Raw genomic sequence first — 25,284 nt, 5'->3', positions numbered from 1 at the left:
ACTTTCATGGTCAACAGGCTAGTGTTGTGAACTGTTTTATAAATAGCCTAGTGGGGGGCATAGTTCACAAAGTTCTCCTTTTGATGCATCAACTCCTTTACGTATAGTTATAAAATAAACTAGATAATATCTATTTAATTACAAATGCTTTTACAAATGTGTGTACCTGTATGATTAAGTTCCTTTGGATTGCTTACTTTCTTATAATAAGACCTTCTAATTATTTAGTTCTAGGTCTAGTTATTTTCTGTGTTACTTTTAGTCTGCACATTTTTTACTTCGTATTATTGGAGTATTACATTTTTGTCAATATGATTTATGCTATTATTGCCTAAATCTTTCCAGAAGATATGATATTCTGCAAAATTGTCTCCACGCTTATCAGCCGACTTGACGTAACATGTACCGTGTTTTATGTATAGATGAACGGTTGGTAGTCGGTCAGGTGGAATTAAACTTGAAATTTTGATTGCGCATTCTTCTCTATATTGCCATTTTAAAATTCTGTACAAATTACAAATTCCTGCAAGGTATTGAGCTATTATGTTTTTTTATATTAATAAAATATATCCTGGCCTTTTTTAACGATGTTATTTAGCAATTACCATTAAATTTAACCATGAAAATCGTCAATTAGGTTCAGAGTGATGGTTCATTTGTATTGCTCAGGTCTATACTTTGTATGGAATCAATAAAGTAGAGCTCGTGTTTCCGTTATAAAAACAATGAGAGTCTGAAAATTTAACTTTATAAACGTCTTTTTAAATAAGGCACACAGTTGGCGTGTTTACCGTTTTTGTGACAGTAAGTTGTGGGTTCCACTGTTTGTAGTAAAGTACAAAAGAATGCCAAATCTCTGGCTCTTTCTTTAAATTATTTAAGGATCTGTTTTGCTTTTACAGAAAAATAGTGTATTTTTCTTCTTCTTAAAAAATTGAATATTTTTTCTGTCTTTAAGTGATATTTACAATAAAGCTCATAATTTTAAAACTGGTTTATCTAAATTTGGTAGTATAATATTGCTAAGACTTGTTTGTCTACAGGATTTCAAGGCGAAAAATACTTCAATTATTAAAATGACACTCATTCAATATGTTACTGTTAAAGGTTCAAAAATCAATAGTAAAAATGTAAAGAGCATTTATTTAAAAAATATATTTCTAAATTTATAGTTCCTTTACTATATTAAGTTAGATAAAATTAATTTGACTATAGAATTTTTTACACAGATATATTATATACACCCTAAGGAATTAAAATGTAAATAACAGACATTTACATTTCAGAAAATTATAAAATAATTCTAAAATTAATTAAATTTATTAACAAACTAAAAATTCAATTTTGAACTTAGCCTAGAAAAAAATGATAGCTCTTTAATTAAAATATTGTTCTATTCTGTTAATACCTAGTGTAAGAAATTTAAAAAAACTGATAATAAGTTAATTAGTGGGTAGAGTATGTGTACCCAGTGTACCCAGCCTGAGTAATCGTGTGTTCTAGTCATCAGCAGTTTTTGAAATAAACAAAAATACTCTGTAATTTGTAAATAAACTAAGTAAAACTACGTTAAGTTTCAACATGCGACATAAGTACACGTGTAGCATAAGTATCGGCAGCATATCTTGAGAAGTATTTCATCCTCAGACTTAATTTCTCTTTTGTCTGCCGGGGACGTAAAATTTTTTTTCTGTGGGGCTGTCCGTGTAACCTAAAGTTTGGAGCTTGATATACGTAGCCTAATGAAAGAACAATAAAATCTTTGCCTGAAACTTCAGAACACTTATTTTGGTCTACTCCTATTTTGTATTGTAGCATGAGTATTAAAATATATGCAGGATTGTTAAAAATTAAGAAATTAAGATTTTATACAGAGTCAGTTTCCGCAATCAAAACTTGTATGTTTTTATTTCCATTGGTTTAATCTTATTGCTTCATGGATATGCTTATCTTACTTTTGACAAAAGCTTCTAATTCTTCACTAATAAGTATTATATACGTAACTAGATCTATGTTTCTACATTTACAAAATTAACAGAGTACGAGAAACTTAATTGTAAACCTAGCAACTAAGCTTTATCATAATATAATGAGTTCACAATTAATAATTTAATACCAGTTTTTATCGCTAAGTTAAATGACAAGTTCAAACTATTGTAGGTATATTTAGGTATAACTACTGAGGTATATTTACCTCAGTCCAAAGTGCACTAAAGAACAGTTTATTTGCCACAATTCAGACTTAGGTTCTCGTACAATAACCTCTTGTGTAGAAACTTGTAACTCGTATTTAGTAGTCGTATTTTAGTAATAAGCATGTAACCTTAAGACTGCTATAGTTAGTTATTTTTATAATTACTTATTTTTTACCGTAACTACTTCGAGTGTTACGTAATCCGTTTGATCTAATTATGGATTAATGAATTTACGTAACCAAGTACAAGTTGTCCAAATTTCCTAACACAAAGCTTGAAAGCCTGTTCAAGGGTCAATACTTCGTAATGAAAATACGGATCGAATTCAGTATTATTTTAAGATTTATTTAAGCCCCAAAAGTCAAGAATGTATATATATAAAAATTAATTTCATAAACATAACTTGTGAACATAATAAAACACTGTATTTTTACATGAAAGGGAATTTTTACCAATGAGTTATATTTATACAAAATTAAATACTCTTTTTAAACAATAGTTATAACGAGACATTTATTTTCCGGTTTCATTAACATTAACATTACTGAAGTCCTTTCAGTAAGATTTATGTTGCTGAAAATAAACCTACTATCATCAAAAACATTTTATCCCTAATGACTATAACAACATCAATTCGTTTCTCCCTGTGTAAAAAGCTGATTGTTTCTATATGTGTATATAATAAACAACGAATACTAGATCCATATTTATGTTATGACATCATTATTTGTTTAATACTTGAAGAATTTAATATTTTAAGACATATACAATTATATTGCAGTAAATCCTCATAAGTTTTTTTTTGGAAAGGATGTTTCTATTGTTGACTATTCATTAAGTTCAAGTCAAATTTGGTGGTTATTGGAATTTTAATAACCTTTACCTTCTACTAATTAAAATCAAATTTATTCAGTAATGACCAGACATGACTTGGTCCTAATGAGTCACATGACTAACGACATTGTAATTATAACCACCTCCAACCAGAGCGGTGACATACGTTGTTATTGGTAGATCCGCTTTTACAATCAGGTACGACTTAATTGTCACAATTATCATTGGTAGATGGACTGATTTTGTGAAAAAAAAACTTTATATAAGTGCAAATCGGTACATAAAACGATTTAATACACTTAATGTATACTAGTTTTCGATTTTGCACGTAACTTAAAAATCATCACAAACAAAAGCTTGTTAAAAAACGTTTAATGAGAGAACGCCATAACAAAGCAAGGAATAAATATTTATAAAAAATATCTACTTTTTATTTAAAACATGAGCAAATATGTTGCTAGTATTTATGGCGTATTAACCAAATCAACCACTTTTGCTGTTTTTATAAAAATTAGTCATTTTATATGTATATATATATATGTGTGTGTGTGTGTGTGTGTGTTGTGCATGTGTGTGTGTGTGTGTCGTAGGACATCGTGTAGTACTGTCGACAAGCTACTTTTATCCATGTTATTATTAATATTGTTTTAAAATTAAATTATATTCACAAGTAATTATAGTATACGTTGTTATAACTGTCATCGCATAAACAGCTACAGGATATATTACCGAATTTTGTGTTATACATATAACTTCTTTAATGATGTTATCTTAATTTAAACAGCTTTGACTCTTTTGACCTGAGTTTTATAATAATAACATAACTAATAAGATATTTAAAGTTAGCAGTGGAGAGTTATCTTCACTCATTATATTTTTAAACAACATCCATGCGTCGTGACAAAGTTGGACTAAAATACTAAGTCTTTAGATCAATATACGTTACGTTAACTAATTTCCCAATGCTATTGATATTTGTATCTAAAGTATATGACGGTAAAGATCGGTTAAATTAAAGCCTATTTAATAATCGTGCAATTACAATCCCATCATAATTAGTTGTATTTGTTAAATAAATTGTTAAGAAAAGTTAAATAAGTTGGAATGGCAAGTTAAATAAATTGTAGAGGCAAGTTAAATAGTCGCCGCTGCTTAGAGAGGTATTAACCTCAATCTAGAACTCCATGACTTCCAGATGAGTAGTAAGTGGTTTAAAATTTTAGCTTGTAGTTAGTAAACGCTCCTCCTCTCATTACTTCAAGTTTATTCCCGAGTTAGTTAAAGATTTCTTAAGAAAGTATTTATCATTACGTAAAACTTAATTACAAGAACAAAATACTATTTTAATATGATACTGTGTCAACAAATTCAAATAAATCATTTTTAAAGCATTGTCATGATTAATTATATAATTCATCCAGATGTTAATGATCAGGCAATTGTTAATAAACATATTGTACGTTATATGGGATATCCTTTCATTTTAGAATTATAGAATAAATAATAATTCCTTAAACACTTCGACTTTTAAAGAATCCACCTTCAATATCATAATCAGTAAATGGCCATTAAAAGTAATTCGCTTTAAAGCGATGAATAAGCGTTGGAAGGTAAATAAAAGTTAGGGTTACATATATAACCCCGAAAAACCAGTTAACAAAATAAATTGTTGTATAAGGCTTTTTCATTAGAATAATTTTAAGTACAAAACAGAAATATTATTTTATATAAACAAATAGAAAATATAATATTTCTTTACCCTCGGCGTTAAAATAAAGAATCTTATACACTAAATGGGAAAAATGGATTAGTTTGATATTGATTTTAGTTTTTCAGTAAAATCAACTTTATACTAATTCAGATTTATTTGTTTCTATGGTTTTACAAATTTATAAAATGATTCAATTTTGATACTTTCACATTGCATTGCTACAGTTGTATACACCTTTCCGCTTCGTTTATGGAGAAGTGCTGTTGATACGTAAATATCATTTTATAAATAAAAGTTTTAGCATTTTTTTAATATAATTGGAGATACTCTTGAGCTTATTAGATATTTTCAATATCCGACTGTGCTAGGGCCAAAAATATAGAGAATTTAAAAGGCCTCGCTCAGAGGAGTAGGTTTCCAACAATTTTGTGTTCATTTAGCACATGTAGCAGAAAACCCTGTAATTGTACATCGTCTTAAAAGCTTTGCGTTAGCATCAAGAGTGACATGATACTTAGGATATGTGGGTTTAAGGGTAGGGGCTGCCTCCTTTCAAGAACCCATGAGGAGGGATAGTGGGCTATATGTCAATCACCTCACCTTGAAAAAAGCAAAAGGCAGATCTCATTTAACCTCTCCAATCAAAGCAGGAGACAGCACTTTCTTATGTGCACTCCATCAGTCATTCACCGCAGTAGACAAGACCTAAAGACCTATCCTTCCACCCCAATACTTCGGCATTTATGGTTAGTTATGTGCTGCTGCCAGACTTCAAGGGTTGCCCAGATATAGTGACACTTTTGTTATTGCAGTATTTAGTGTAAATTCAGCTGGAAGATATAAAATGTCCCAACATTAGTTTCTATAATTTCGTCACTACCACTTTCACTGCACAATTTTATTTCGAAATAATTACTCCATATGCACTGCCATTACATTCTAAAAGGAAATAATGGGTTTATAAAATTTGAAATAAGGGATATAAATTCTAGTCATTTTCCTCATAGTCCTGCTGCACAAAATCATGTTTACAAACCAATATCAGGGGTGGTTGAATAAATAATCTTGTTCGTTATAAAGAGTTAGCTAAATATTGTGTATTAGTAAAAAGCATATCCATATAGCGGATAGTGAATATTTTTTCCCCGTTACAAATTGTGTTTTAGAATAAAAAGGCGATAAAGGGAGTGCTGGAGAAATAAAAAAATGAATTTAACAACTGATCATGTATCTCATATACACTCATATTGCTATAAAACGAGTTATTGCTATGAATAAATCGACCTCAAATTTCAATTCTGATCACGTAGCTTTCAAAAAGTGAGCAGCCCGATATTGTTGGTAGGGAGAGTGTAGGGATGGACGTGACACTGAAGTACATGCCTATACACCAAAGCTGAAATAAGGTCACTATAGCTTTTAATGTCCTACCTTATCTTTCAAACATAATAGGGAGTGGACCAAACGTTTTTATTGTTTTAAAATCGCTTTATAATTGTTTTGTAACGTTAAACATTATAAATAATAGAACATTTAGCTAAAATACAAGTTAAGAATAGCGCTTCTATACTGTTAAGTAAGAACCACGTGATTATGATAAAACAAATTATGTTTAGAACACATGCAATATTATTAATTCCAAACACTTAATATTTATTAAATACAGAAATTATTAAAAACAATACAATATATAACGTTTTAAAATTACAATATTTCAGTGTTGAATTTAGTTCCTAAATGCAAATAAAAATATTCCATTTAATAGAAAGACCTGACAAAGTCCTATTTAGTACACAGTTGTCCTACTTAGGAATTCGAGTTGAATATTAAAAACTTTTTTTAATCGTAAGCGCATGTTCATATGTTATTGTTTTCAGCACAAACTATTACACTGTACAACAGTTCAGTACCATTAGGACGTTCTAATAAAATAAACCAGTAAGCTAAGTAAGTAAGGAATCCTATCGCTTCAGATCCTTGTATAACGGCAGGTTATAAGCAAAACAATCTTACCGCTGAGAAGATCAGCTACTTTTTAAATGTTGTTGTATACTTAAAGAGAATGATCGTAAAATAAGAGTAATGAGGAGTCTTAACTATCCAACTACCATGCGTGTCACGGCCTTCCTCGATCTTCGTGTGTGGACTAACTTTTTGCACTAATTTTTACAATGCGTATATATTTATAATATCATTTTGTGTTATATGATTTTATAAACGATTCATAATGATCATGAAAGATCGTTGGATGCCGTTGTGTCGGTGAAACATCTCGTCATCGTCAATGAATTTGGACAGTCAGAGGTAGTATTTAAGTGGAATTCTGGAAACTTGGAATTCCAAAAATTTATTAAACTTGGAAATAAAAACATAAAAACAGGAATTTTGAACATTGCAATAATAGATAAACAAGCAATGTTAATTATAAATTACAAAATTATTATGACTTATCAATCAGGATTTTTATGTTTACAAGGTATTGGATCAATATGTTAGTAATGTACTATCACAGAATGTTTACTGAGCGTAAACCATTGTTTGTCTAATTATGGTTATGACTCAATCGTTATTGAGTCAAAATGTTCAAAAATGTAGTGGGTGAACTGGCATATTTTTAGCAACAATAATTTGTGTAATAGTCGAAATATGTATTGAATAGCATTATGTTTAATATAGTTAAACTGACATCCTGCAATAACAATCAGCACTATAGTAGATCTAGGTAACTTATAAAAAAATGTAATACTTATATTTCATCTCTTAATAAATAGTTATAATACGTATAGAACTCATTATTGAGGCCACATTTAAAAAATGTATCGAGTAAGTCGACCTGTAATCAATGTATCAATTTTCATAAAAAATTTAATGTGTAATCAACGAAATATGTATTGAATAGCATTGTCTCACATATGTGGAGTCGGAGGTGGATGATAGGAACATATGAGAATGGTCCCCGAGGTTTACCAACAGGCCGCGGCCAGCCGCACGTCTCTCACTCTATCCTTTGTTCTACCAGACAATACTTTACATTTTATTAAGTTATAATTTATATGTTAAGAACTAATCATTCATAGCATCATTATGGTGACGTAAAAGTCCTACATGTGTTTCTATATTATATAGATTCTTTATTTACTTGTTATTGCTATTATTTACTTCTTACTACCTTGTTATTGCTTCAGTTGAATTTTCAGTCTTGTATTATTTCAGTTGTTTAATGTCTTCAGAAAAGTTTTCAGAATTTTAACATGATGATGATACAAAGTAATTATTTTCGGGTTATTTTTATTTAAATTGGCAATAAAGTTAGACTAAACCTTTAGGCTTTCGGAAATCTGGCAGTTCATGTTGTACATTACTTTTTGCATTTTTATTTACAATTTTATTTCATGTCACTTTATTTTGTGTTAATTTCTTTCAATTGTTACTCATATTTACGTTTTATTTAGATTTTTTATCAAACTACCATATTACCAGGTAAGATATTTACCAATTAATTTAGGTAACCAATGCATGTAGTTATTAAGTAACCATACGAAAACACCCCTCTTTTCTTTAATCTTTAAATGTAGTTTTGCGGTAGTTTTAGTGTGTAGATACATATTATTTATTGGCTTATGTACCAACTTTTTGCGCTAAATAAACCGAAAAATTCCAATTTTAAGATTAATTTATCTAAGTGTTAAGGAATCAAAATGAAAGAATTTCGGTACGTTTTTCTTGCCTATAGAAATCAAGAAGCTTTGATGTATCTGCAACAGACGCGTTTCTCTTTAATCTAAAATGTCACAGAAGTGACACGTAGAAAATATTACACGCATCACAGACACAGGAGTTTGAGCAAAGTTAGATACATATCTTTGGCACATCCGCTGTATATTATAGTGAGAATATTAGTAAATTGTACTTCTGGATTAATAATTAGTGTATAAATATAAATATTAATACCCTATTGTATTTATTCTTAAAAGGAAACAAACTCCTACTTGTATATCACAGTAATCTGGTTGTAACAATACCTAAGCTAGTTTACAAATTGTTTTATTAATTTAAATCTATACATTTCATGTGAAATTTATAGTTTGTTAGAGTATTGGAACTTTCGATTTTAAATTCACGACGAAACAATGGTGAGGGTAGTGAAATACGAGTTCGTTTGACTTTTTGTTCTTATTTCGTCGTTATTTTCTACTACAGTGCTAATTTAATGAGACCTCGTTTTGCTCATTCGGTAAATGAAAAATTGCCAGTAAAAAATCAAAATGCCAGCAAAATATTAAATAAGAGATTTTAAAAGATCTTTCTTTAGAACGCATCATTAATAAGATTAAATGGTTTACTTTTAAGAGACCGATGACAGAGTGATCGGATCTTAGAACTGAGTTAGTGATGGCACATAATTAAATCATATCTGTGACCGAAGTAAATGTTATCAGTATCATTGCTGGTTTACTAGATCGGCTCTCCGCCTTATTTTGTTCGATAAGATCCTCGCACTGGCCAGTGGCCCATTATAATGTGAAGAATAGAACTTAATAGGGAATATGGCCCTTCTAAAACAATATAACTAAAGCTGATAAATTTCATAAATTACTACTAAAACACTTTGAAAGGTATTCAGGCACTAAAGCTATTCAAGTCATAATGTATGACTGATGATTATAAAACATCAACAAAGCAGCGCAGACCGAGATGGATAATACTGTGACGTCATTTATCAGCTGGAGGCTCGCAGGGGTGACAGACACTTAGCGTTGCTTAGGAAGGAGATTCTCATCATTTAATCCGTTTTCTTGGATATTCCAACAGGTTTTCAAATATTAGTCCACAATTCAGAACTTGGAACTATTATCAATTATTTAAAAAGGACTTTCATTGATTTAGGGTTTTTTCTCAAAGTTTACTAATGCTTATCAGAAAACTATGCGTGTAGGCTATTTTTTAAGTAACCAGTATAATGTTTTAAACCATATTGGGTTCATATACGTTAATGCGGTATCGACTCTTTGATCTACTGAGTTGCTAAAGCGATGCTGTAGCCTGCAGTAGTTCTATGGTGTAGATATCCTTTTATCCACATTACAAGAAACCATTACTTGTTAATTATATTTACATTGTTTTAATTTGTTTTATTCCCATCCAAATTTTAAAAATTATAAGGTTTATTAGTATTTAAAAAATAATAATAAACCCATGATTACAAAAAATTAGATCTTCTGTAAACATCACTAGACTCCAACTTACAAATGACTTCTTTGTGTCAAAACCGCCAGTATAAATTTAAGCAATCTCATTTAGTGTAATTTTTAACTTGTATTGTTTTGTCTATAGTATACTGTTTATCAGGGTTTTAGCCTTAATATCCAACCTGAAATGTCTAACACAGTGAATTACATCACAATTTACTACAAAACATAAATTAGCCTAAACGTTTTAAATAGATAACCGTAAATATTGCTACAGTGGTCAAATACGCTGATGACACTCAGCTTGTGTTGTCATATCATCCATTACAGTCTTCCTTGGCAATGCAGCAGATTAATCCTGATTTTTTGAGGGTCAGGCTCTGAGCTGACGATCACGGGCTTCAGTTGAATCCAAGAAAGTTCTCACTTGTTAATTTTTACCTCTCTTCAAATGCAGTCTTTCTTAGTAATGGGCCCTGGGGAGTTTCCTTGGGAGGTGTTCTTTTGCAGGTTTCAGACACAGTAAAAATCCTTGGCGTTACTTTTGACAAGCAGTTAACCTTCTAGAACCATGTTCAAAATATCAATCGTGGTGTAATGAATAGGTTAAGAGTATTGTTTATGTTTAAGGGGTTTCTCCAGGAGGAAGTGAAACTTAAGATTGTCAAAGCTGTGGTTTTCCCAGTTATTGTTTATGCTCCTCCTGTATTTGGGGGAAGATTGATCCTTGAGGGTACGGTCCTGATATACTCTGCTGTAAGATTTGTGTACGGCCTGAGAAAAATTTGATCACGTTAGCCATTATCGCCGTAGGCTACAGCAAGGATCCTTCCGATAAAGTGCATTTTCAAACTTCAGGTGGCTTGCCTTGTTCACAAGGTTTTGCTGATGGGAAAACCCTCTTACCTCAGGGGGATGCTACAGACTCGGGCTGAGATTAGGGACCGTCACACTCGGCAGGATGCCATGCTGGAGGTGTCCAGGGGAGGAATGGATTTAGATACTTTGACCCCCAGATATACAAGAGCGTCCCTCACAGTCTAAAGGCTTATGGATATTCCTCGTTTAAAAACAATCTCAGACTTGCTTTGGAGGAGGAGTGTTTCCACCCTTAAATAGCTATTTAATGTAATGTATTATCGGTTTGATTAGTTTAATTTTGTATTTCTCGGATGATGATAGATAGATTTGTATGTGATTTGATTGAACATGTATGACTTGAATTATTTTGAAAAACAACAATGTAATGTTGAAAATCGCTTCAAATAAAGACGTTATTTATTTATTTATATTAAGAACAATCATTATTACATTTAGCCATGAGTATAACTTTCAGGTGTTTTGTAGCCTCAAACTATAAGGATATGATGGGCGTGGTATATATTATTCATACACCCTAATAGTAATGTTTATACGCTTTAAGATTAAAATTTCCGGAGAACTTAATTTAGACAGTGCAAACTCTTCATTTTTAAAACCTGTAAGGTGTATTAAATATATTTATGTTTAGGTGAAAATATTGTGGCATGAGTGTATTGTATATAAGTGAAAATCTTTTTGCAAATTCATGCAAAATGGAATTTCTACGTTAATAATTATTTATTTATTTTACGACATAAATAAAAATTGGAACTTTCATAAAATTGGCTTTTATTGAAAGACTTTACCTATTTTAAGGAACATGTTATCGGAATCGGACGGAATGCATATTAAATGAAAGTAGAATGTTCATTAAGTAAACGTCACACATTTGTATTTCACCTAGAATTTTTTTATTTATAGTTATCCTCTTTTTATCTTATATATAAACCAAAAAACGTGGTAGAACAACGTGCGTTTCTACGACGAATGTGCACTGCGTGTTGCATCTGTCAAGAATTACAGAACACTGAGTTACTAAACATTATACAACTCAGATTTAGATAATGTGAATAGAGTTTACGCAACTTTTCGGCATCCCTTGATGACTATTTCGTTTACTGATTATATCATGTAATGTTTTACAGGGGACTTAACAAGGAAAGTTTTTAAATTTAAAAATCAGTTTTTGTAATCTAAATAACGTGTTACGAGCTTTATTTTTGTAATCTCAATTACTTTCTAGTGGCATAAGTTCAATACAGAAGACGTCAGCTCACAGAATCCAGCCCGACCAGTTAAAGGTCACCAAGGAGTTTTGGCATAAGTCCGCTGGAGATCACTTCAAAGTCGGCCTTACAGCGGAGGGTTAAGATACTACTTCTAAGGTATGTAAGTACGCTATGCCCAGCAAGCTCACTCTTCACTTTTACGAAACGACGCGCACACGCGTACTTACGCGTACACGTAAGTCTTAACTTTAATTTTTATTAATTTTGATAGTTTAGGCTTGCCTTGAGACACGCATTAACAAATTACCGAGACCCTAAACATTCGTTTAATAAGTTATATATAGAACGTAGAACGCTATTTGGTAGATTATATTAGATCGGGAAATAATTCTATCTGAAAAACATCAGTAGACGAACATGATTATGTTGCTCGTTACGAGGAGTTAGCATTTCGTTTAATTTAGTTTATCATATCTTTTCGAAGTCGTTTGACGTAAGTTGGCACCAGATTTCCTTAGTTTCGATAAACTGATTTCGTTTTTTTTTTTTCGTTTCTTTTCGAGGCCGCAGCGTCGCTTGACTTTCATTGGCATCACCGGTCCTTAGTTTTGAGCTTAAGTTGAAATAGCCGTGATCGTTTTAGGGAACTTCAAGTTGTGAAGAAATCCTTCCTAAACCACATGCGGACTACTTCAGTTTATTTCCGAATTGGCAATGATGAACGCATCCATTAATCATCGGTGTTGAATTATGGTTAGCATTTGTTCTTACTCAGACGCGAGTCTAAGCTGAACTTTGAACCCTACCTCTCCCTTCCGAACCGTCGTTTTTACCGCACTTGAATGTTTGACACGGTGTCTTATGGTTTTATAGTACTATAAGACATAAGGTTATTTATTAAACATTAAATTACATATTAAACACTGTACGACAGAACATGCAACATTAAAATATACCTACTTTTTAATAAGTCGATAAAACGGCACATTACTCATATACGCTAATATTGCTATTCAACGAGTTATTGCGATGAATAAATCAACATCATGTACTAATTCTAGTCACGTAGCTTTCGAAAAGTGAGCAGCCCGGTATCTATGGAGGAGAGGGTGGGGCAAGACGTGACACTGGAGTACATGCCTCTACACTCAAGCTGAAATACGGTCACCATGCTTTCTTACCGACATACCACCAATACGTACAATTTTTACATAAAGATTGTTATTATTTGCATTATAATGAGCATCACGTAATACAATATCAGAGAGTTTTTTTTCAATATTGAAAGAAGTTTATATAATTTACATGAAGTTATAGATTTTCAAGTAAATTTCGTCAGTTTCTATTTGTTAACAAACTATTATGTAAATGTGTTTTTTTCTATATTTAAAGAAAAAACATACAATTATAGCGAAAGTATTGCATATCAGGTTGTTGGAACCGACTGCTACCAATCAGTTTGTGTTATGACTTGATAGCAAATTGATTGAAATGAAAGAAAGAAATGAACCGTTTTTTCCTATTTAAATATCATGAATATAATAACATAATAGCATTAAATTGTCCCTATATATACATATAAAAAAGTCAGGTAAGTCACAGCATTTATAACTGAAAAATCCTGTACCGATTATAATTATCTCTGATTTTTTGGATTTGCCTCCACTCCAAATATGAGAATAAAGATTTAAATATCGTAAAAGTGAACGAAAAACTAAGGTAAATATTAAAAGAAAAAAATATTTTATAGTAGTTTGGATTCAAAGAGCCTGTTAAATATGATCAGCTGTTCTCTGTAAACATTTTTATGACATAACAACTAAATGTATAATTTAACCAGTATTTTATATGTGTATGCATTTATAAACTTCAAGGCTTAGATTGAGGTAGTTAGTAACAACGCTCTTAATCTTAAATGCTACCAGTATTGAGCACATAATAGGAAAATATGCAATCATACAGGATATAGGGAGGCTGGAAAAATTACAATGCCATAAGTACACATTTTTAACATATTTTCTTAATTGTGGCATCAAGGCGGTCAACGTTGGCGTCGGAAATATTTCACTTGAACCAGAAATGCTCGTACACGTACATGCATATCCGTAGGTAATTGCTAGTAATTCATTACGTTTTTATAATTGACTGTTTTAACGCAGTTACATTTTCAAGCTTCAAGTTTAAAAGTTATAGTTCCCTAGGGTATTCTTATTTACGAATTGGGATTACATAATTTATTATACAATGGGTTTTTTCTATTCCTTACCGTATGTAAAATTTGTTGAATTACGTACATAACAGTAAAATACAAGTTATAAATTGTATAAATGAATACATCCACTTTAGCTTCTAATGTGTTTAAGCTTCGACTTTCTGAGGGTACAAACCTGCATCCATGTGAAGATCATGTAACAGTTTGTATAAAGCAAAGCTAGTTGTGTACGGCATTTTGTATATCATTCCACATACTGAATGTGTTACTTGAAGCCTGGAAGGTTTGTTGCTTCAAGCAGTACTAAAGCCTAACTACGCCACGCGTGAGGAAATAGAGTTACTAAAACATAATGAGTATACTAATTTCTCTATCATTAACTCTTTATTAAACTTAACAATGCTAAAATAATGAAACGGTTAGCTAAACCTATATATTATCGACGCTACTGTACTGAGATTTAACATTACGTGTCTGAATATGTATTTCATATGAAGATACACATAGTATTATTTATATATATATATATATAAATATAAATAATACTATGTGTATCTTCATATATATATATATATATGATAATAACAAAAGTTGTGTTATTGAAATAATGAAACAATAATATATACAAACAAAATTTAAAGTATTATCTATCAGCAATTTTCTTTTCAGAAATTATCTTATTTACAATTCAGTATATGTAAGCCCTAACGAAAATTGAAATATTAAATGCACTAGTGTTTGTACAATCATTATTTTCCAAAACATAGAATGGAATTATTTGTTTATAGATAATTTTTAATAATAAAAGTTTGTCCTCTCAATATTGTTATTTTATTAAACATGCTCCAAACAGAAGTAAACATGTCAGACATCTGTGGATTTTTATAAAGAACTCTGTATTGTAGACACAAGTAATAGCGAGACATATTATCCAACTAGGTCACTGCAGACAGACGATTTGTAGATATATTTCATACAAGACAGACACTGCTGAAAATATATGTCAGTATCCACAATTATATGTTTTATTATAAATATTTCAATGTACTATTATATCAAAGTGACCATTTTAATCAAGAATGTAATGGCTGAGCGTTAGTGAATTCTATCAATTAAAGTAATTGCAAAACTTATATCTATCCATGTATCTAGCTGTCATCAGGATATCTTGAGAACAAATAAAATTATAGACTTGAAATTTTTACACAAAGCCTAATTTATTCATATGCAACATAGACATAGATGACAGTGTATGTGACTCCATGATATTCCGCTGAAAAAAAAAAACAAAGCCCATCATTCAGGAGGATATATCGAGAACAAATTTAACTATAGGAATTGTATAAAACTGTTCTTCTACATAGGGTAGATAAATACCGATGATGTGTATGTTCCTGTATGGGTTGTCTTTTATCTGGTCAGGATTCCACAAAGAATACGATCAGAATCTCTAAACCAGGTGGGAGGTCCAGGGTTGATTAGAATCCCTGACATTATTGCAAAGAAACTTTAAGCGCTTATTAAAACTAGTTATGTCCATGGATGAATCATATTCCACTAGGATGTTAACGATAAAACTCCCATGGGCTCTAAACTTAGCGAAGTCTTTTAAGTGACACACGGCCTGGTGTATTCAAACCTCGTTGTATTATAAGAACACCAGATTAAAGAAATTTCTACCCATATTTTCACAATTAGGCAGTATAATTTACTGGATATAATATTTTAATATGATTGTTATTTAATATAAAAACAAAGACTCCATAAATTGACATTATTTTGCATATTTTGTTGTTTTTTATAAGTTTATAATGAGACTTCAGAAAATTTAATACAGAGCAGACATTTTTGAAGTAATAGATTATTGCAGCTGACAGAGTTTTGCAAAGTACAAGCAGACGAAAGCCATATTAGGCACTATTTTCAGAAAGCCAAATACAAACATCACTCATAACTACGATTTCTAAAGTTTCCAAGTGCAACTTCAGATACAGTTTGATACCATAACCTTTCCCCTTGTAACCTACTCCAGTAGAATGGACGAGGGGCTGCAAGAGTCTGTCATGTAACAAATGTGCACTCTTTATTATCAAGGTTTTTTAATAATAATAAATTAAGGAAAAGGAAAAAACTGCTTTCAAATCGGTCTTTTAAATCTTTAATACGTATAGATGTGTAAACGAGGACAATTTCTTACAATTCTGATTTTAAATTAATAGCTATCACCTATGAATTATGAATGATGAACTATGACTAATAGATTATTACCTAAGAATGTGGTTGGTAATATGTTCAGGCAAAAACTAAACAAACGACAGATGATTTGAAAGCATCCCAGGTTTTGTTTATTATTGATATTCAACCACTTAACGATCTCCATTACAATAAGTCAGCAGATGAAAGGCTGATTTCTTGCATATTTAAGGGTACTGGGTTAAAAGTGCTGTATGTGAATCATCTAAAATACACACGAAATTTAATTCTTTGTGAGTGTCTGTTCCATGTTTATGTATTTCTTTCTGAGATCATATGAAATATTGTATGACTGTTAAAAAAAAACAAAACTGAAACATCACATTACTTGTTAACTCCTTAATACGTATGAAATAATCAAGCATTTCTAATCTCCCATACATGGGCTTGTGTTCCTGAGTGCAAATAACTTTACCTAAGCACAACTCTAGATTAAAATACAAAATTGCATCTTTTTAAGTAACATATATAAAATAATATTTTTCATTATAAAATTGAAATAAAAGCTGTTATATTATACGTATGCTTGCGGTTATTACAACCGCTGGGAAAATACGTAAAATCTTATTGTCCATCAAAACTTTTTAATATACGTTGTAGGATGTCCTATAAATTTACACGTTAAAAAAGGTATTTCGTTCAATATAATCATTAAAAACACAAGCTAAATAAATAATCTTCTAGAAGTTAAATGATCGCCTTTCCTCAGAAGATTTGATGAAATCCCAAACAAAGCCTATTCATAAATAAAGACTTAAACATCAGGCTTAAATCATACACGGGGCTTTAGTCCGAGTGTCTTTATTGAGTGCGTTAGCAAATGGTTATACATCTAAATATAAGTTTAAATATCATAGGTGACTACCATTATATTAAACATATAAGGAACATATCAAACAGTATTCCAATATGAGTTAATCTTGGTATTAGCTACATATTGTTAGCTGTCAATAAATTGCGGATAGCATAAACGAACCTATTGCATAAAATATTGGGTGTTTGTGGTGTAGGGAGCGTCATTCTTGAAAACATATGTTTTTTATTTTCAATGTTTACATTTAAGAAATATTATAGACGGGGCATGTATCAAACTAAACCAATTACTGAAGTATTGATTTCTAATACTAATGTTTAACTATTACCAGCCATTTTGATTATACATATTTTACTATACATAAGTCCTTAACATTCATGAAAACAAAAGTGTTTTTAATTAAAGGAATTTTCATATAAAGACGTATTATTTTACACTTATAACATTATTGGAAACAAAAAAAATAAACATATTTAATGTTGTATTAATATTGTGCCAGATAATTAAATTACGTTAATTAGTTTATCAAGGTAGGCGTCTCTTACAGGAGTTGAGTGATTAGAATGAGAAAGTTGAGCGCTGTTAAGAGTAGTTTCAGTGGTTACAGGCCCGGGTATTACTCAAGATTTATATGAGAGAAATCGTTTAAATAATTGTAATAAATAATAATTAGTTACTAAAATACAAACAGAATCTTCAATGTAATTAACAAACAGGACCTTAATAATTCATATTATTATTAACTGTATATAATATTCAAAGATCAGTCACTGATGGGAGGTATCTATGAAGTAGGTTTATATAACTCTCAGATGAACAAGTTCCAAATAAAATAAGAGTGCAATTTATTTTTTAACATACAATGTACACATATAATTCATGGACATACATTTCATTTTTTGGACACATTCATGGAAGTTTGGATATATTTTTCTAAAAAGAGTAAGTTGTAATGTTAAATAAATGATTGTGTCTCGATAAGCCGTTCACCTCGCTTAATCACTTTTTTTAGTTTAATCTTTATTCCTTATATTGGGAGGAGAATAGTTTACGAGGTATTAGGTTACAAAATGTCCTTGGATACAAATCAATGTTCCTGGATTTAAAATGTAAGAATGTGTATTTTACAACTTTTGAACAAATCCTATATTTATATATTTATATTTCCAATACATGCCTGATTCCTAGAGACGAACCGATAAATTTGAAGTGAAGATTGTACACTAAATGATGAATTTGAAATGACAGTTCCTTATAACATGGGATCACGCAGTCCTAAATCCTACTTTTGGTGGAGATTCATATTAATCATTGTACAACGGTCAATAAATTTGTTTATTATTTGATATAAACATATTTTAGAAATAGATTTAAACTTCACCAATCTAAATCCTACGATAATAAACTAAAAATTTTCTTACAATAAACTAAACTTTCAAATCGATTATAAAATTATAGATTGAAAATAATTTTTAAGGCAAGTATAATGAAAAACAGAAATTTTAAATATAACTTTTATTTGACCACAATTATTTTTCTTTAATATTAAATTGAAAAAGAAAACATGTAACCATTTTTAAACAAAGATTGTTTAATATTTTAGGTAGTTTAACAAGGTAGGCGTCTCTTACAGGAGTCTAGTGATTAGAATGAGAAAGTTGAGCGCTGTTAAGAGTAGTTTCCGTGGTTACAGGCCCGGGTATAATAGTTTAACGTATATTTAATGGTTGTCTCTAGGGTAAAGAGGTAAGAATGTCGATCACTGGTTTTTTCTTACCAATCGTTTGCCTATCCACATAATGTGTCGTATCCCCAGAGTTTTTTCACTTATAACACGAAGCTGAGGAAACCCCTTATTTCACTAAGTCCTAATGAGACCTATGAACCTGCTTCTGGAATGTTCAGGATGGGTATGGTTGGTCGTAAGAGCCAGCCAATTCGTCTTCTGTGCTTTGTAATACGCGTCTAGCTTACTCTGGAGTTTACAACCTAATTATCGAGCAGTACAAACTGATTTTTTAGCCAGGAGGAAAGTGCTATGTCCCTTTGACTATTCGTAGCATAGACCTGTGTTAACAATAATACAAATCTTGTTTATTACATACTTCTAGGAGATCGTATTACTATTCAATACTCTTCTGCCATTGTAATGTGTACAACAGTATAAAAAATACTGTACTGAACGAGATGCGACATTTAACTATGAATACGAAGAGAGTCTATGTGCATAAAAGGTTATTATAATTCTTCATATTTGATGTAGTAAACCCCTCAGAACTTATTAATTTTCAATCATAATATTCACATTGCTGGACATTTTCAAGATAAATTTGGTGGAGCAATATACTCACAACAAGAGGCCTACATTACTATAAGCCTCTTCCCTTGCAAAGTTAGGGTCTCGGCTTAAGACGCGACACGACGGTACAGGTTGCGGAACAACCTCTTCAATACACAACAGGGTAAGCGCCTTATGTTATTTAAATTGTTCAATACTAGAGTAGTTGTTAAGTTTTCAAAGCTCATCCTAGAATCAAGTTTTTACTTGGTAATTAGATAGAATATTGACGTAATAATTGTTTTCTGCTATAAAAGTGTAATTTAATTATTCATATTATAAAAATTTACAACGAAGAAATAAGACAGTGTTTTAAATTATTGCATATAAATTGGAGCTTCCTTTTAAAAAGTGTGTTGTTCATATTTTAATAATATCTCGTCGTTTTTCTTTTTTAATAAGGAAAAATATTTTTTTTAACTTAGTTAAGAAGTATTCTACTCTAGAACTCTCAATAATAATATTCTATTCTTATTATTTTTGAGGCAGTAGACGTTTTTTGTGAATGTGGCAAAGGTTGTCATGTTTTTAAAAATATGGTTTAGTAAAAATATAATATAACAAGGTTTAATACAATCCAAATTATAACACCACCATACGAAGTATGTTTCAAGTCTATTACAGCGTTTAGTGGTCAATGAGCTTAGTTACGAATGCGGTTTCTATTTATTCTGCTATAAGGTGTCCATTGTGTGTGGATAGTATTCATATTGATCCTAAAGCCTTTGTAAACTCTTCTTTCAATTTATAAATTATGTATGCTTTGTAATTATGATGTAGATAATCATTCAATAACCAAATTCGCACAAAATGTCATACCTTACTATTAAAAAAAGTACGATCACTTCTCTAGACAATGGTTACAGAAAAGTGTGAAATGCCTACATTTTTGTTAAAGACACGTTGAATATGTTTTATTTTTGATGACAAACTTTGCATTTATTGAGTGAATTTATGTACCATAATACATAATAACACGTTTCATCATGGCTGTTTTTATACATTATAAAACACCTCACAAGAATTGCCTTAATAAAAATGTAAATATTCTTTAATAAAAGTTTTACACAATTAAAACTCTTAAAAACCAATTTACAGTTGTATTACTACATTATAACTTTCAAGATAATCGTTTTAAATAAAATTAATTTGAACGTCATGTGTTAGCTTGTTTTCTTTTTAGTACAACTTTATTTGCTCCAATGTCTGAGAATATGCACGAGGCTATAGAACAAATTAAAAAGGTGAAGTTATTTTTAAGAACCACGCAACTTTTTCTTGACTTATATTGAAAAACAATGTATAACAGTTTATTATGAGCGGATTCTCGTTTAGGATTTCAGTTAACCAATGCCATTCAAGGCAACCATTATTTCATTGCTTTAAAAAATTATTTCCAAAAGTAATATTTTAATAATATGTTAAAATTTAAGTACGTAAAATATGGATTTACCGATCTCAAATAATCTATTAATATTTTACATAATAGTAAAAAATATTTAAATTATTATTATATAAATTTTTAGTACTAACAGACCTGTAGTATTATAATTAATATATCGTATATTTATAACTGAACCAAATATGTATATTCAGCGTTGACCAGAGAGGTCAGCAAGGTAATGAGACTCATCAAGTTTAATTATCCCACATTGCAGCTACCCCGCCCATGTGCTGTACAGCGAGCATATATTAGTGTCACTGCGACCCCTTCCCGTCACTGTAATAGTTCAATTACATTCAAATCACTTCATTAAAAGCATGCAAAAATATTTTTACCGGTATATATTGCCATTTTTACATGTGGATAGTATTTAATATGTAAAATGATTATATGTAAGTATAAAATTTATTCGTCTTATAAATTTTATTCCTATGAAATGTATCTAAATTAAATATGTTTTCCACGCAATAAAACGAGATTTAAAGTCAAATTTTCAGTGCAGTATGATTAGAAGATAGAATAATTCAAATAGTTTAAAAAATGTTTACATTTGCATGTTAAAGTGTCCTAAAAATAATAAAATTCCTAGATGTAGGGATGTGACCTAAGGATAAAGGAATGGTGTACATAGGTACAGTTTTACAGAAAATATCTCTAAACTATTTTAGAATATTTTATTATATGGTGCAACAGTATTTAAGATTAAACGAAATAGAATAAAATGGCATACACAAAATTTATATGCAGTACCAACGTTATAGATTTAATATTTTGCGATAAGCGTTGAAGAGACTTCCTTTAAATCATAAATTGCACAACTAAATATAATACCATTATTATAACCTCATAGCACCCAAATATGTCGCAGTACTTTTTTATATACTACTCTAGAATTAGGCGAGGATGTCTAAATGTATTACTACGTCACATTAAATGTGCCTTTGCGCTATCTGATACCAACTTACAACTACGCAGACTGAGGGTTCTTCCTTTTGCCTCGTTTCCATTTCACTCAATTTGCTAGGCTGGCCGTGCCTCTTTGCCAAAGAGCCTTGCGCACATTTCCTACCTTATACTGATTTACCAAACACAAATTTTCACCATGGCAATGTTACGGTGGATGAAGACATCTCTAGTTCAATCACGGATTTCGATACGAGAGTTTATCAACTCTGCTGGGAATAAGTTATAACAAATGCTTCATTACAAAACAGTCCAAAATAACAAAGTAATTGAGCAGCTTTAAAAAATGGGCTAACGGCTGTACTGTGGGTCCAGTACATGTACCTTAAAATTCACCACTATGAAATAGTTCGCTGTTGTACAACGTAGTAGTTACTTATAAGCTTACTTAGTCTCAGGACAAAGAGTGGTACCGTTCTTTCAGGCCAGTGGTCACATTCAGTATGTCTAATGTGTGCATTTGGTAAATTTACGTGTTAATTACGTTAGGATTACGATGGAATAATAGGCTTCACTGAGGTGCAATGCAAATTTTGGAGCCTATAGCTCATTTTAGTATTAATAGATGGAACGACAAACAATCCTGCATTAAAAATATATACATCAATTTTCACTGAAGCACTCATGTCTTTACAATAAACCATGAAGTTTTAGTAACACTATAACGTTAATAAATACAACGTTGCAACATTGACATGAAAACCATTATATTTACAGATATATATGAACTATTGTTGTGAAACTCTTTCAGAAATCTCTTAAAATTTTCAGCATTGAGGCAGTTCCTTTTATGAATGTTCTTTGAACCAGAGACATTCTTAAATTTCATTCCCGCCTCGGTTATATCCGAGAAGTAATCTACAAAGACACGTTATATAATTGCAATAATACAACCGTCTTTTTCAGTAATATAAAGTATAATCTGCCTTAACTTGTTTATGCTATCAATATATAAGTATAATTATTAGTTTTATGATACTTTACTTTAATAAAAGACGTAAACCCTCTATAATTATAAGTTTTTATTTTTATGGTAAACATGTTTCCACCACTACGATAATATGTACATGTTTTTGAATTTAGAATGACATGCAAAATATGAATATTTTGCTAACAATTATTTATGAATAAAAACTGTTTATGTCGAGCTTTGTTTGCATATTTCTATTTTTTCTTGTCACATTAACTCTTTGGTTAAAGATAAATAAAATTTAATAGACATATAATATTTTTTCAATAATATGTTTTATTTAAAAATTTACTGTAACGACGTTCTAGTAAATTTATTTTTTATTAAAAATATTCGTTAAAGCTACTTTGTTACAATTGTAACAATTGGGATTTAGTTTGAAGAAAAAGCCTTGTCAAGGAAATTAGCTACAATCTTATCAGGCCAGGAAATCCGTAAGCAAAGAACTAACTGCAACAGGCTAAGAGGAAATTGGTTTTATTTTTAACGTCCTGTGCTAACAAGTGACTTTTGTTTATAATATTTAACATTTGTTTTTACTGTTATTGCTTAAGTCACAGCAAGAACTGTTTTGAATATTGCAACTATTATCAATATAAACAATTATGAAGTATATGCATTATGGAATTTAATTTGTAACAACATGTTTACAAAACTATATCATTTTAAACTTGTTTTACATCTTCAAATTGCATTTTTTGCTAAACAATAATTAATTTTTAGCAAATGAAAAATGTGTATGATATTTGTTTTTGTGTAACTTTCATTTTATCAAATTTAAAATTTTGTTTAGTTTCTTGAATTTAGAACAGTGTTGGTATATTTTTATTTTATAAATGTTACTTAGTACTCCTAGCAATTTAGAACCAATTATCCATCCCTGTTTTAATATAGTAGCCCAAACCAACACGTAAAAAAATCAACAGTTTTAGTGCTTAAAATATTTTAAAACGTTTACCAAAATGTTTGTCCAATATATATATTTTTATATAAAAGTGCCACAATGATTCTCATTTTTATTTAATTTACTACTCAGTAACTTTAATTAAAAATTGTTAACAGTTAAAATAAATTTAATGTTTATATTAAAAGTAAGCAGATGGTTTTAATTTATTAGATCTTCAGTTTATAACTGTTCAACATTCTGATTTATATTATAACATGGAGTGGAACTTCCAAATCAATGGTTACTAAAAGAAATTTTCCGTACATATATCGGTTGCCTGCGATTGATCATCCAACTTTTCCAGCAGTCGCCAGTCAACTATGTCTGAGTTCACAACTGGCCGGGTATTGTAGGCTAGTTGCCCAACTTTCATGGTCAACAGGCTAGTGTTGTGAACTGTTCTATAAATAGCCTAGTGGGGGACATAGTTCACAAAGTTTTCCTTTTAGACGCATTAACTCCTTTACGTATAGTTATAAAATAAACTAGATAATATCTATTTAATTACAAATGCTTTTACAAATGTGTGTTCGTGTATGATTAAGTTCCTTTGGATTGCTTACTTTCTTATAATATGACCTTCTAACTTTTTAGTTCAAGTTCTAGTTATTTTCTGTTTCTTTTAGTCTGAACATTTTTGCTTAGTATTATTAGAGTATTACATTTTTGTCAATATAAATTAAGCTATTATTGCCAAAATCTTTCCAGAAGATACGATATTCTGCAAAATTGTCTCCACGCTTATCAGCCGACTTGACGTAACATGTACCGTGAACGGTACCGTATAGATGAACGGTTGATAGTCGGTCAGGTGGAATTAAACGAGATTTTTATAGCGCATATTCTTCTCTATATAACCATTTTAAAATTCTGTACGAATTTCAAACTCCTGCAAGGTATTGAGCTATTATGTTTTTTGATATTGATAAAATATATCCTGGACTTTTTTAACGATGTTATTTAATAATTACCAATTAATTTAACCATGAAACTCGTCAATTAGGTGCTGAGTGGTGGTTGATTTGTCTTAACTGTTGTTCAGATCTATACTTTGTATGGAATCAATAAAGTAGAGATCGTGTTTCCGTTATAAAAACCATGAGAGTCTGAAAATGTAACTTTATAAACGTATTTTTAAATAAGGCCCACAGTTGGCGTGTTTACCGTTATTCCGGATAGTAAGTTGTGGATTTAATTGTTAGCAGTAAAGTAAAAGATAATGCAATATCTCTGGCTCTTTCTTTAAACTACTTTAAGATCTGTTGTGTTTGTACAGCAAAATAGTGTATGTTTTCTTCTTCTAAAAAAGATAGTATTTTCTCAGT

The sequence above is a fragment of the Homalodisca vitripennis genome, chromosome 3 (assembly GCF_021130785.1).
Source record: "Homalodisca vitripennis isolate AUS2020 chromosome 3, UT_GWSS_2.1, whole genome shotgun sequence".
Lineage (NCBI taxonomy): Eukaryota > Metazoa > Arthropoda > Insecta > Hemiptera > Cicadellidae > Homalodisca > Homalodisca vitripennis.
Note: the sequence above shows the minus strand (reverse complement) of the source record.